This window comes from Monodelphis domestica, chromosome 7 (assembly GCF_027887165.1).
Source record: "Monodelphis domestica isolate mMonDom1 chromosome 7, mMonDom1.pri, whole genome shotgun sequence".
Taxonomy (NCBI): Eukaryota; Metazoa; Chordata; class Mammalia; order Didelphimorphia; family Didelphidae; genus Monodelphis; species Monodelphis domestica.
The window spans coordinates 26,224,824-26,237,400 of record NC_077233.1 but is presented as its reverse complement, the minus strand read 5'-3'; the positions used below and the strand labels follow the sequence as shown (position 1 = coordinate 26,237,400).

At 41.4% G+C, this 12,577-nt stretch overlaps 1 protein-coding gene across 2 annotated transcripts in view; it reads left to right on the top strand.

Moving 5' to 3' along the window:
* Positions 1 to 12,577, top strand: part of PRICKLE2 (prickle planar cell polarity protein 2) — a 369,208-nt gene that overhangs the window by 88,519 nt on the left and 268,112 nt on the right. The window lies entirely within an intron of this gene.

Sequence of the window (12,577 nt, the reverse complement as noted above, 5' to 3'; positions counted from 1 at the left end):
TTTAGCTAGGCAGTCTTCCTGCTTCAGCTGCCTCACCTGCCACAAAGGTGGTAGAGGTTGGCAGCTGGTGAGGATGATTGGCACCTTCTTCAAGGTAGCTGATTCCCTGGATGAGAAGTGGGGAGCCTGAACTAGAAGCAGGACCAGCAATTTGGGGGAATCTTCCCTTTTCCAGGCTCTTGGCCTCACCCAGCTTGCTGGTGGCAGCTGGTCAGCAGTGGGTGTTGATGATGGCAAGGAAGGTGGGCCTCTTTGCCATATAGAGAGAATGCTTTCCGTGTTCCTAAGAATTTATATTCCTAAGAAACTATATGTAAATCAAATTTAAATAACTCAAATCTTAATTAAAATGCAGGAGGGAGATTGCTGCTTCAAGTTATCTGCTGGGTGAACTTTTTTCTTTTTTAGAACAACTCTTTTGTAAGGCAAATAATGATGCTCAAAAGCATCAACTTTAAAATTTTACTTTCATATAAAGTAACAGCTTTCCTTAAAGGAGAGGAATCTAGTGCTTTTCTTATTATATATGGCATTTGCTTGCCTCCTCCATTTAAAGTCCTTCTCTGAGGCCTCATCCATCTATCAGTCAATCAACAAATAATTACCAAGAGCTGACTGTGTGTTAAGTACTGTGAATTCAATTTCCCTGCCTTCAAAGACCTTATGTTCTCTCAGGGAGACAGCATATACAAAATTACTGAAGGGCAGGGGCATTAGCCACTGGGGAGACCAGGGTAGGGTTGCCCTGCTTTTCAAAAAAATAATGAATTACCCTAAAATATTCTTCCTTCCTCCCCTCCTCCCTCCCTGAATCAGGGGAGGCTAGACTGAGGAAAGTTGAGTCCTGGTAGATTTTGCATCAAGTTGGAAAGCTTCCAGGGCAGTGTGGTGAGTGAGGCACTGAGTCTGCTATTTGGGGACCAGCCTAGCTACGTCATAACAACTCATTTCCACATTGGCTTCAGGGTGAGAGAGAGAGAGAGAGAGGATAGAAGGAAGATGGATTTCTCTGCCTCCCCCTCCCCCCCAAGTACATCCACTCAATCTTCAAGGGCTTGCAATCTCTGTTGGTCAAGAGGGTATCAACAGAGAAATGATCAACCTTTGAATATCTGCCCTGGAATTTTATTGATTGAGGCGACTCCCAGTGAAGAAATGCCCTCAAACAATGTAGATTTGCAGCCATTGGGAAGCTGAAGCCCCAAGGTATTGTGAGGAAGAGACAGGAGGAGGCAGATTGTGCCAGGCAAGTCAAATGACCACCTCTGTATCAAGCAGCCCCTCCCCTGGGAGATAGCCCAGGACTCTGAACCAAGAACCTTGGGAGTGACCGCAAAGCAACAGCCATGGAGATGCCGGGTGGCAACTACTTCCTACAAGTGTTGTAACCAAAGCTCATGAAGACACAGAAAATGCAGTTCTCACCATCAAAATCCTTGGCACTGTCAGATGACTCAACATCAGAAACTGATAGGATTTTATCAGTGGGAATGACATTAAAGCAAATACATTACCATCTGCTTTGCTCCTGTATCTTACCCTAAGGACCGCGAGACCTTTCTATTCATGCCAAAACCTTCTGTATGAGTTCTCTCCCCTATTAGAACATTAACTCTTCGAGAGCGGGGACTGTTTTCCTTTTCTATTTGTACACTTCATGCTGTGCACATAATAAGCCCTTACAAGAGGCTTTTTCTTTCATTGATTCATTCCCTTCTCCAGTTTTCCCAAAGCATTTTGTCCAGATCTCTCCTTTGTTTCCCCTCACCCCCTGCTTTGTATTAGCCCTATGCCCTAGAATTAGAGGTTTAGGAAAGGGAATTGAAAGGCCCTTAAGTCTAACTCCCTCCTTTAATGGAAGAGGAAACTGAAGCTGAGAGAGTTTATGTGACTAACTCAGGGTGATCCAGCTGGTAAGTATCTGAGGCAGGATTTGAATACATGCCAAGTGAATAATTTTCACTTGGTCAAATATAAGCTCTTTGATGGCAGAACCTGTATCATTTCTAATTTTTTTGCATCCCCTGAGCACCTAATATGGGATCTTGCCCAGAAGCAGCACATAAAAAGTCCATACTGAATGGAATACACCTAATGGAGAAGGGGAAGTGAACCCGAAAAGGGAGAAACCGCCATATTTTTTCTCATGGTCCATGCGGCTTTGGCGACAATGAGAATCTCCCAGAAAACATCCTGTGTCTCTCGCTTCACCCTTTACTTCTCTGCCTCCATCATTATTTGAGTTTCTCTCTTCAAAACCACATGGGACTCAGGGGCAACTAGGTGACTCAGTGGAGAACTAGGCCTGGGGATGGGAGGTCCTGGGTTCAAATGTGACCTCAAACCCTTCCTAGCTCTGTGCCCCTGAGCAAGTCACTTGACCCCCATTGCCTAGTCCTTACCACTCTTCTGTCTTGGAACCAACACAAAAACCCAAATACATGGACTCAGCAGGAATGACTGACCTCAAGTGGGAGCATCTTTTTCCTTTTAGTTCACGCAGAAAAGGGAACATTTGCCTGTGTTTGTGTAGAAGTCATCTTGAAAGTGAGTCATTTTCCTTTGAGTATGTTTTTAAAAGAGAACTTGACTAGCTCATCCGTCACTTAGTAGTGTAATTGTGGCTGCCTGCAAAATAGGATACTCCATAGCATTCTCTTCTCGTTGTGTCACTGGGATCAATCCAATTCCTCCTATTTACATGTCTAAGCTGCAGGGGGTGGTGGGGAGGTGCGCTTTGGAGGGGATTTGTCTCACTTCACAGACATTATCTCATTAATTCTCAGACCAACTCCATGCCGGAGTGAAGAGCCCACAGCTCTAAGTGGTAAAATAAATAATGGCAGCCCATTCTGACCTCTCTCCACTAGCTCTCCCTGGCTCCACCACTGAAACCTTAGGATCTCAAGTCTCTGCTGCTCTTTGTGGACTCTCAGAGCTGTAGGGGACCTCAGCCATTGCCTGTTCTGACCTCTGCCTGAAGGAGAGTCCTCTCTGCATCCTTCACAAAGAGTAGGGGTCCACCCCCTGTTTGAAAACTGACTGGAAAGAGAGAATCTCCCCTGCTTCTCAGAGCAGTCTGTTCCACTTTGGGGCAGCCCTACTTGATAGGAACAGCCAGATGGCTCAGTGGGAAGAACACTGGACCTGGAGTCAGGAAGACTTATTTTTTTGGAATTCAAGTCTGGACTCAGACACTTCTTAGTTGTGTAACCCTGGGCACCTCAGTTTCCTCATGTGTCAAATGAACTAAAGAAGAAAATGGCAAACCACTCCAATATCTCTGCCAAGAAAAAACCTCAAGTGGGGTCACAAAGAGTTGGACATGACTGAAACATGACTAATAATTGACTGAAATTGTGAGGAAGCTTCTCTCTACTTCAAGCCTAACTTTTCCTCTTTACAACTTGTATCTTCTGGTTCGGCCCTCTAGAGCCAAGCAGAAAGAGTCTACCCTTCAATTTAAGAGTCTACCCTTCAATTTTGTGCCATCTCTTTAGATATTGAAGACACCTTTCATGTACCCCCTAAGGCTCTTCTTCTCCAGACTAATCATCCCTAATTCCTTTAACTCTTCCTTATATGGTATGGACTCAAGGCTCTACAGTATTCTGTGTCCTTTCTGACCTCCTCTGAATTCCTTCTAGCTTAATTATCCCCTTGCATGTACCCAGAATTTGAACAAAATACAATAATCAGGATAATGTATGGGATACTGTCATCTCCATCTTCCAATCCTGAAAGTAATGCTTTCTTGGCTGCCATATTGATTCATGTTAAGCTCCCAATCTTTCCTCCCACCTTCATATCAACTGCTATCTAGCCATGGCTCTCCTATCCTGTACTTGTCAGCCATTAATGCTCTGTGCCATAATGGTGACACGAGTGCTGAGTTTCCCTTTCCTATCAAGGCTTTCTCATTTACAGTCAGTGGATCGGGACCGTATTCTGCCAACTGGCTATCTTGACTCATTTTTTTTCTTTTTTCCAATACTGGTTAATTAGAGAATCTTGCTTACATCCATGGCCAAGAATAACTATATTCACCATCATATCTCCAATGGCACTAGAGTATTAGTATATATAGCTTCAATCCAAAACACCCAAGCATAATGGAGAGAGAAGATAATGGCAACAACTCCTAGGGCTCGTATGGATGAGCTCGTAGGGCTCATATGGATGAATTACATTTTAAAATCATTTTATATATTCTGTGTGAGTGTGTGTAGGTACGCGCTTGTGTGTGTGTGAGGCAGTTGATGATAATTATATTTCAGGTCATTAGAAAATTTCTGGACTGTGGATCCACCATTTTACTTATTTTAATGATATACTTAAAGGCAACCCCCCTGCTTCTTTGGCACTTGCGTGGGGCACTCACATATTTGTGGATCAGTTTGTTTTCTGTCTACAGGCCTATCTGTAACTGTAGTCATCTAAGGAAACTCTGTTTCCTCTGCTCATACCTAACCAACGAAGCAGTTTTTCTTTAAAAAGTTTTGTTATGAACGTCCTTCACAAATTTTTGCTGCGATTCTCCATTGTTTCGGAGCTCACTGAGGTTCTCAAAGGCAATGCCAGTGGAGCCAAGAACTAGTAGGTAGGTTCAACCCAGATGAAAAGACTCCAGTGATGGTCTCAGTGACAGGCTAAGTGTGTTCTCCAAAGATTAACGGAGATCAGTTCAGAGTGGCTCTTTTCCAATAAGTTGCCCATGGCAACCATAAAACAAAGACAAAGAAAACCTGTCCCTGTGTTCCGCTTGGCTCCTTTTCTACGTCTGTGGTGACTGGTGAGATGAAAAATTTGTGCACAAGATCAGAAAGCACAAATGTGAATGTGGATAATACAAATGTGCACACACACACACACACACACACACAATACCTGGCACACCTGTGGCTTCACTACAATTTCTGCCAACACTAATCTCAACCCTACTTAAGATGGTTTTCCTAGAATCACAACTGAGAACTGGAAGGGACCCCAGAGTCTAGCTAATCCCTCATTTCATAGAAAGAGAACTGAGGTCCAGAGAGGTGAGATTAATTGTCTGAGGTCCCTCAGGTCATGAGTAGCAGACTCAAGGATTGCACCCAGGTCTTCTGACCCAACTTCCAGCTTGCTTTCTACTGTATCACTGTCTTCAGAACTGCCCTGACTGTGAAATCCTCTCCATTAGACTGTAAGCTCCTTGAGGGCAAGGGCTGTCTTTTGTTTCTGAGAGTCCCTGGCACCTAATAGGTGCTGATGAATGTTCACTGATTGATTAATTGAACCCACTGTGGGCAAATTGGGGATTAGCTTCTGAACTTAGCCAGGCAGCTGCTTGTGAAGAACAGTCTTGTCACTGCACCCTAATCAAAGCTTTTCCTGCTTGGAAATTTGTGCTAGGACCTAGCACCCACTCGGTGCCACAGTGAGGCATCAGAGTTGGGCTTTAGTATAGACTTAATTGAAGTTCTTTTTGCAGCTTTTAATTGTTGTCAAATGTGTGTTTGTGAATGGACTCTAGCAAGAATAAGTTCATTGTGTAATACGTTCTCTTCTGGTTCTGTTGATCCTGATCTATATCATGCCATATGATTCTTTATTTATGTATGTTCTTTGTATCTACGGGGCCATAATATTCCATATTATTGTGCCATCTTTTATTTATTTACTCTCAATATTGCTTATTTTATAATAATAAATAATAAAAATAAATAAATATTGCTTATTTATAAATAGGAGTCGTTTGCTTCATGTTATTTTAAATAAAACAATTAGGAATATTCCTTTGTAGCTAGCTTCTCTTTTCCTTTAGGTGCAGTATTTAGGATTGAAGTCCTAGTGATGGAATCATTGGGCCAAAGTAAACAATCTGCTTTGTGACCCTGACTGTAAGCAGTGGCATAATACTGACACTTAAATGTTTCTCCCATTAGCAATTCTTGACTGCTGTTGTATTAAGTTTCAGAAACAGGCTTGATGTTTTCAGTTTGTAAGCTAAGATCAAAGTGTCCAGAGCCTCAGAAGGAATCATCCACCATTCCTTCCAATGCCATGTGCTTGTTGTTGGCAAAACTCCCATTGTGTGGGCAGTGGCAGAAGTGCCCTAAAAAGAGAAGGGAGTGGGGCCCTGGAAGCCAGGGTGACATTTGCAAGTCATCATGAACCTCTTGTCTTCTTGATTACTCCATGATGCTCCTGGTTGTAGCTTCGTTTCCCACCAAGGCTTCTACCAGAACCAGCTGCCATTGAGGATGCTATATGATAAATCTATTAAACCATAGATGGGGTTACCATCTGAGGTACCTCTGAATGGAGCCTAAGAGGCAGTGTGATGTAGGGAATAGTCTCCTTGCCTACCACTGACCCATCCAGGCTGTGTGACTCTTGGTAAGTTCTTTTTAACTTGAGGAGATGCCACCTGCAGTAGTAGAAGGAGTTTTCCCATCTGGGAGTTTCCTCTACCATGAGCTCACAGGTCCATTCCCTGTCCTACTTATCCTCACAGGTTGTTCTGAAGATCAAAAGAGAGAGTGCCCATAAAGTGCTTTGCCAACCCAACAACAGTACTACATAAAGGTCAGCAATTATTCTAACATATTAAAATATTTTTTATTGATACCTTCTATAATGCCCTCATTTCTGAATTTCCTCCTCTCATTCCCTTCCCCTTTTCCAGTGAGCCTTCTCTTGTACCAAAGATTGACAATAAATAAAAAGTGAGATAAAAATGATTTCAGCAAAATTAGCCATCGGCTGTATCTGGTGGTACCAGTAATATTCCATAACCATGGGTCCTCCATTCCTGCAAAGAGGAAAGTGTTTTCTCTCCTCTTCCTTTGGGGCCCTGCCCAGTAATTATCATTATATGGCATTTGGTGTTTGGCCTTCTTATGGTCATTGTGTATTTTGTTCTCTAGTTCAAAATTATTTTAATATATTTATTTTCCATAGTATATACCAATATATTCCTATAATATGTGATTGCTATATTATGAACAGTTAATGCTTATGTTTTTCTATATTTAAAAATAAGTATAATATAATATGCTAATATAGCTAATGTTTATTATATATAATATAAATATAGCATATATATCTTATGTATTTAAAAATAACTATATCTTCTATAATATTATATAATAACAGGTTATTATATATAATATAACTACAACCTATATGCTTTATATATTTAAAATAACTATATCTGCTATAATGTTATATAATAATTTAGCATACTTAGTATACATTGTATAGGTATAGCTTATATACTTTATATATTTAAAATAACTAATCTGCTATAATATATCATAATTTGGCATACTTACTATACATAGTATAGGTATAGCTTATATAGTTTATATATTTAAAATAACCATATCTTATATCTTCTATAATATTAGATATTAATATAGCTTATTTATCATACACATTATAAATATAGCTTATATTTAATATATTTTAAAATTGGTATCTTCTATAATATATATTAATATAACTTACATATTAGACATAATATAAACAGCTTATATATTTAAAATAAATACATCTCATATATTAATAAGGCCTGTATATTTATTTATTATGTATAATATAAATATAGCTTATATATTCACTCATATCATATATTAATGTGGCCTACCTATTTATTATACATAATAGCAATATAGCTTATTTATTTTATATATTTAAAAATAAATGTATCTTCTATAGGGATATAGCTTACATATTTGTTATATATGATATATACATATATCACATATATAAAATATGTTTTTATATATATAAATATATAAAATAAATATATATAATGTATAAAAATATACATAAAATAAATACTTTATAGATTACATATTCATAGAGTATGCATTCCATAAATAAAATGTGTTTTACAGCTTATATAGCAGCTTTTATGGCTTAGAGGTGCACTAAGAGTTTGGGGACGCCCCCTATTCTAAGTGACTTCTGTGGGTATTGGGGAAATAAAGCCAGACTGAAACTAGCCCCTGTCCTCAAGCAGTTTCTACTGGGGGGGGGGGGGGGGACACGGAGGGACACAAATGGGGAAATTGAAGGGAAGGCGAGGAAGGAGCGAGGGATGCAGCCCGCTTCTGGCAGGGAGAGGTGCCCGAGTCAAGCCCGGGAGGAAGAGCTGGTTTCTGAGGGGCAGAGCTTAGGAGGAGGCCATGGGAGCAGAAGAGGAGGGAGCTTCCCCTCAGACAGAGGACGTTTATAGGCTTCCACAGAACTCCCTGGATGCGTGGGTTGTGGGGGTGTTGATGGGCAGACAGGCTGGCTCTAGCTTGCCAGAATGCCTGGGGCCTCTTCAGGTTGACTCTGTCTGGGCACTCACCCAGAGGTACGCAGGACTCCGGCCTCGCTCCAGCCAGCCCTTGGCTCCCCATATTGTGTGGGCAGCCGCAGAGGTGCCCCACGAAGAGCAGGGAGACGAAGGGGCCCAGGGGAGTGCGTGGGCTCCCTGGCCGCTGACCTGTCTGGGCCTGGGTCCCCAGCTGCCTCCTTATCCGCCCCATCTCCTCCTGGTAGCTGCTATCACTCATCTGGCTTGCCTCCGTCTCCTAGGAGTCACCCTTGGTAAACGCATTCTTGTTTGGAGACTTCCAAGATGAGCCCAAAGCGCACAATTCCTTCTTTGTTCTCCGTGTCTGGGGCAGACAAAATTGAGCCCCGGAGACGCTTCTGCAGGTGGCTTTCGATGCTGCGCTTTCTTTTAGTCTTTACCTATCATAGATTCGACACAACCCATGTGTGTTCCGCCGCAGCGCCTGAAGACAAAGCCCCACAGGAGAGAGATGGCTTCCCCAGAAATGGGTATCTCTTCTGCCTTCCCTGCGAGAAGAAGAGAAAACCACATTCAGCTTTGCGGCTGCCTGTTCTCTTGCTCCCAGGACACCTTCCCCTGGAAGATTTATCCTTTAGATCAGCTGCAAAGTGACAAGCTCCTGGGTCCGTCCTGGGATTTTCTCCACCAGGTTTAAGGAAATGCTAGTGTTTGAGGGCGAGTTTGGCCTTTGATCCAGCTGGAAACAGGACGCAGCTTTTATTTCCATTTCCTAATAGAGCCTCATTCACAACGCAGGGTTCCGGCCACTCTTCCCTTTGATTAAGAGTTCCAAAGTGGAATCATTCCTCATGGATGGACTTTGATTTTTTTATATCCTTGAAGAGGTACTTTCTGGAGCTGAAACGAGGTTTTTCCTTTAGGAGGAAAAATAAATGGTTATGTGAACTCAGAGCAAATAGGAACCTAACCTTAGAAATTAATCAGAGCATAATGATTCCTGGCGCATTTTTTAACAGTATAACGAGGTTTATGAAATGTCAGGCAGAGAAAATCAATTTTTCCTTTGTGCGAAGACTGAATATCTCTGGATAGCCTGGGATCATAGCTAAGGGATTGATTGAAGAAGGGAAGAAAAAATGCCCAACCAGAATTCCTAGGTCTAATCTCTTTCTGTGCTGCATTAGATACTATCTCAGCTCTCTTCTGCTCTGAAATTCTGTGATTCTAATCTAGATATTCAGTTTCACATAATATGGTGGGGAAAACTCTGGACCAAAAGTCAGTCGGTCTGCTTAGGTCTCAAGACAAATCCTCTCTGGGTCTCCATTTTCTATACAATAAGGAGGTTGGAGTAAATGAACTTTTGGCATCAAAGGTTTATTGCTGGAAGGGACATCCAAGGCCATCTAAACCAAAACTTTCATTTTACTATTGGGGAAATGGAGGTCCAAAATGGGGAGTATTTGACAGGGTTCTTCAGGTTCTGCATCTCTAAGCCAGTTTCCCTGACTCCAGATCAACCATTCTATTCTGGTGATGCAAGTGCAGGTCATAGATTTTATTTCTTTCTGGAAGATGGCTTCTGGGGTCGAACGCATTAGGCGTATTGTTTTACAATGCATTTTCTTTTTTCTTCATTGACTTACAGAAAAGGCCTGAATAGTAAAATTCAGAATGTGGAGAGTTCTTAAGGCTAGGCCAAGGAAATGAGTTGAAATATCAGCTGGTCAACCAAGAAAAAGCTAACCTGGAATGGCCCTTATACCTGTGATTATCTTACAAATCTGTCATAGCATCCTAGAATCTTACATTTTGAGCTGGAAGAGACCTTAGAAGTTATCTAGTCCAGCAACTAAGGGATATAGTGGATGGAGTGCTGGGCTTCAGTCCTATCTCAACTAAGTCCTAGCTCCGCACTACCTGTGTGACCTTCAGCTAGTCACTTAACCTTGTTGGCCTCAGTTTCCTCATCTGTAAAATGGGCCAGAGAAGAAAAAGGCAAGCCACTCCAATGTCTTTGCTAAGAAACTCAAGTGGGGTCATGATGTGACTGAAAAATAACTGAAAAGTCCAGTTCTGTCATTTAACAAAGGGGGAAAATGAGGTCCAGAGAGATTCAGTGGTCACACAGGCAGCAAAAGCCAGCTCCTATATTTGAACCATAGTCAAGTGGATCTAGATCCTCTTCATTCCAACATATATCGTTTGATTCAGTGATAGCAGTCTCCTGGCCGTTCTGTTAACAAGACCTTCATCTCTTGGCTCTAGGCATTGTCTCTGGGTGTCCCTCTTTCCTTCTCCTTATAAGAAGCCTTCCCCAATCTCTCTTAATTCTAATACTTTCCCTCTGTTAAATATTTCCTATTTACTCTGTATATAGCTTGCTTTTAATTGATTTATTTGCATATTGTCTCTTCATTTGATTGTAAGCTCCCTGAAGATGAGAACATCCATTGCTTTATTTTTTTTTGAGCCCCAGTGCTCCTCTGCCTTGGGACCAATACACAGTCTTGATTCTAAGATGGAGGGTAAGATTTTAAAAAATCAGCTAGAAGAGACCTCAAAGACCATTTAGTCCAACCTCCCCGTTTTATAGGTAAGGAAATTCAGGTTTATGGAAATAAAGACTTCCCTGAAATCACAGTTAATAACTATTAGAGATAGGATTTGAACCCAACCTTTGTCTCCAGAATTGGGGCTCTTTCCAAAGTCTTATTCTATATCCTGCCCTAATAATGATGATGATAATAATACCATATTCAGATACTCATGTATAAGTACAGTTTTATTGTTGTTTGCATAATGTCTCCCCCATTAGATTATGAGCTCCCTGAGAGCAGGAACACTATATTTTTCCCTTCTTTGTATCCCCAGATCTTAACACAGTGCCTAACACATAGTAAGTGCTTAATAAATGTTTACTGACTCCATATAGTTAGCTAAGTTCCTCCTCAGAAAGCAGACAGTCTGTTCCAGGATCCATCTCTATATTCAGCCTGGATGCAAAATAAATGTAAAATAATATTTTGGGTGTGGGAGGCCCTGGCAGATGGAGGGGGATCAAGAAAGGCCCCCTTGTAAGTGGTAATATTTGTACTGAGCACTGGCAGAAACTAGGAATTCTAAGAGGTAAGGTAGGAGTGAGTTTGGTAAGCATCAAGTAGATTCTTAAACTTTCATGAATTGGCTTCCACTTGGAGAGAGACCTTAAATCATGTAATTGATGATTTTGCCATTTCTAAGTCAACATTTTGTTTCTAGGAGTCTCCCCCCTTTCCGTTCCCCCCATCCTTACCGTGTCCTTCTCTTACCTCTCAGAGCCGCCTTCTTCTTCCCTCACAAAAAGGCAACCCATGACCTCCAAGTGGCCCGAAAATACCCTTGGATTCCATCTCAGGCTTGTGCAAATTTTAACATGTTGCAATCTCGACTTGTTGATAGATTCTCAGGGTGGGCATAAGGCTGGGCTTTTGGACAGGAGGCTTTTTTTTGCCTTAGGCTCAACAGTGCATTTCTTTCCTGGAACTTCCTCTTTAGAGCTGTGTAATGGACAAATCCTGTGAAATCTAGGCATTGTTCCATCAAACAACCTCGGAGATGAGGTTGTCTTTCCAAAGCCTTGGAAGCTGAGACTTTATATTTTCTCAGTTGTGGGCTGCCAGGTGACCAAAAGAACTCAGAGTATCCCCTACGTAAATGGCATTTGTCCACATAGAAAATTTTTAATTATTCCAGATAAAGCCATTGCAAATTCCCCAAATAAATTGTTTATGACTGAATACTACCCTCTACATGAACTTTGCCTAATACTCTTGTAATCTTTCTTCTTGAGCTGTGTAGACCCATCTGGAAATCATTCCAACCAAGCATCCATCCTATACAATAAATCCCTATTTTCCTTTTTTTTAATATGACTTTGGTTCCCCAGAGCTTCGAGTCAGACATGAGATGGATTTCTTATCATCTCTGTTGCTTCATTAGGAGTGTACATATTTGGTTACCATTGCTACACTCTCCTCGGACAGAGAAGTTCATTGCAACAACAGGCAATACATGCCAAGTGATTCATCAGCATACGTTACAAAACCACTCACGGGCTTTTTAATGGGACTAGCAAATACAGCTCTTAATTAGTGTTGGATTCGATACTGAAAAGTTTGGGCACTCTTGGATGACCATTCGCATTGATTGGAATGAAATTCTTATTGGTTCAGGGAGTATTGAAAAGGGTTGGATAGTGAGGGGGTCCGGGAGAGAGAGCTGACTTGAAGGAAGAAAGGA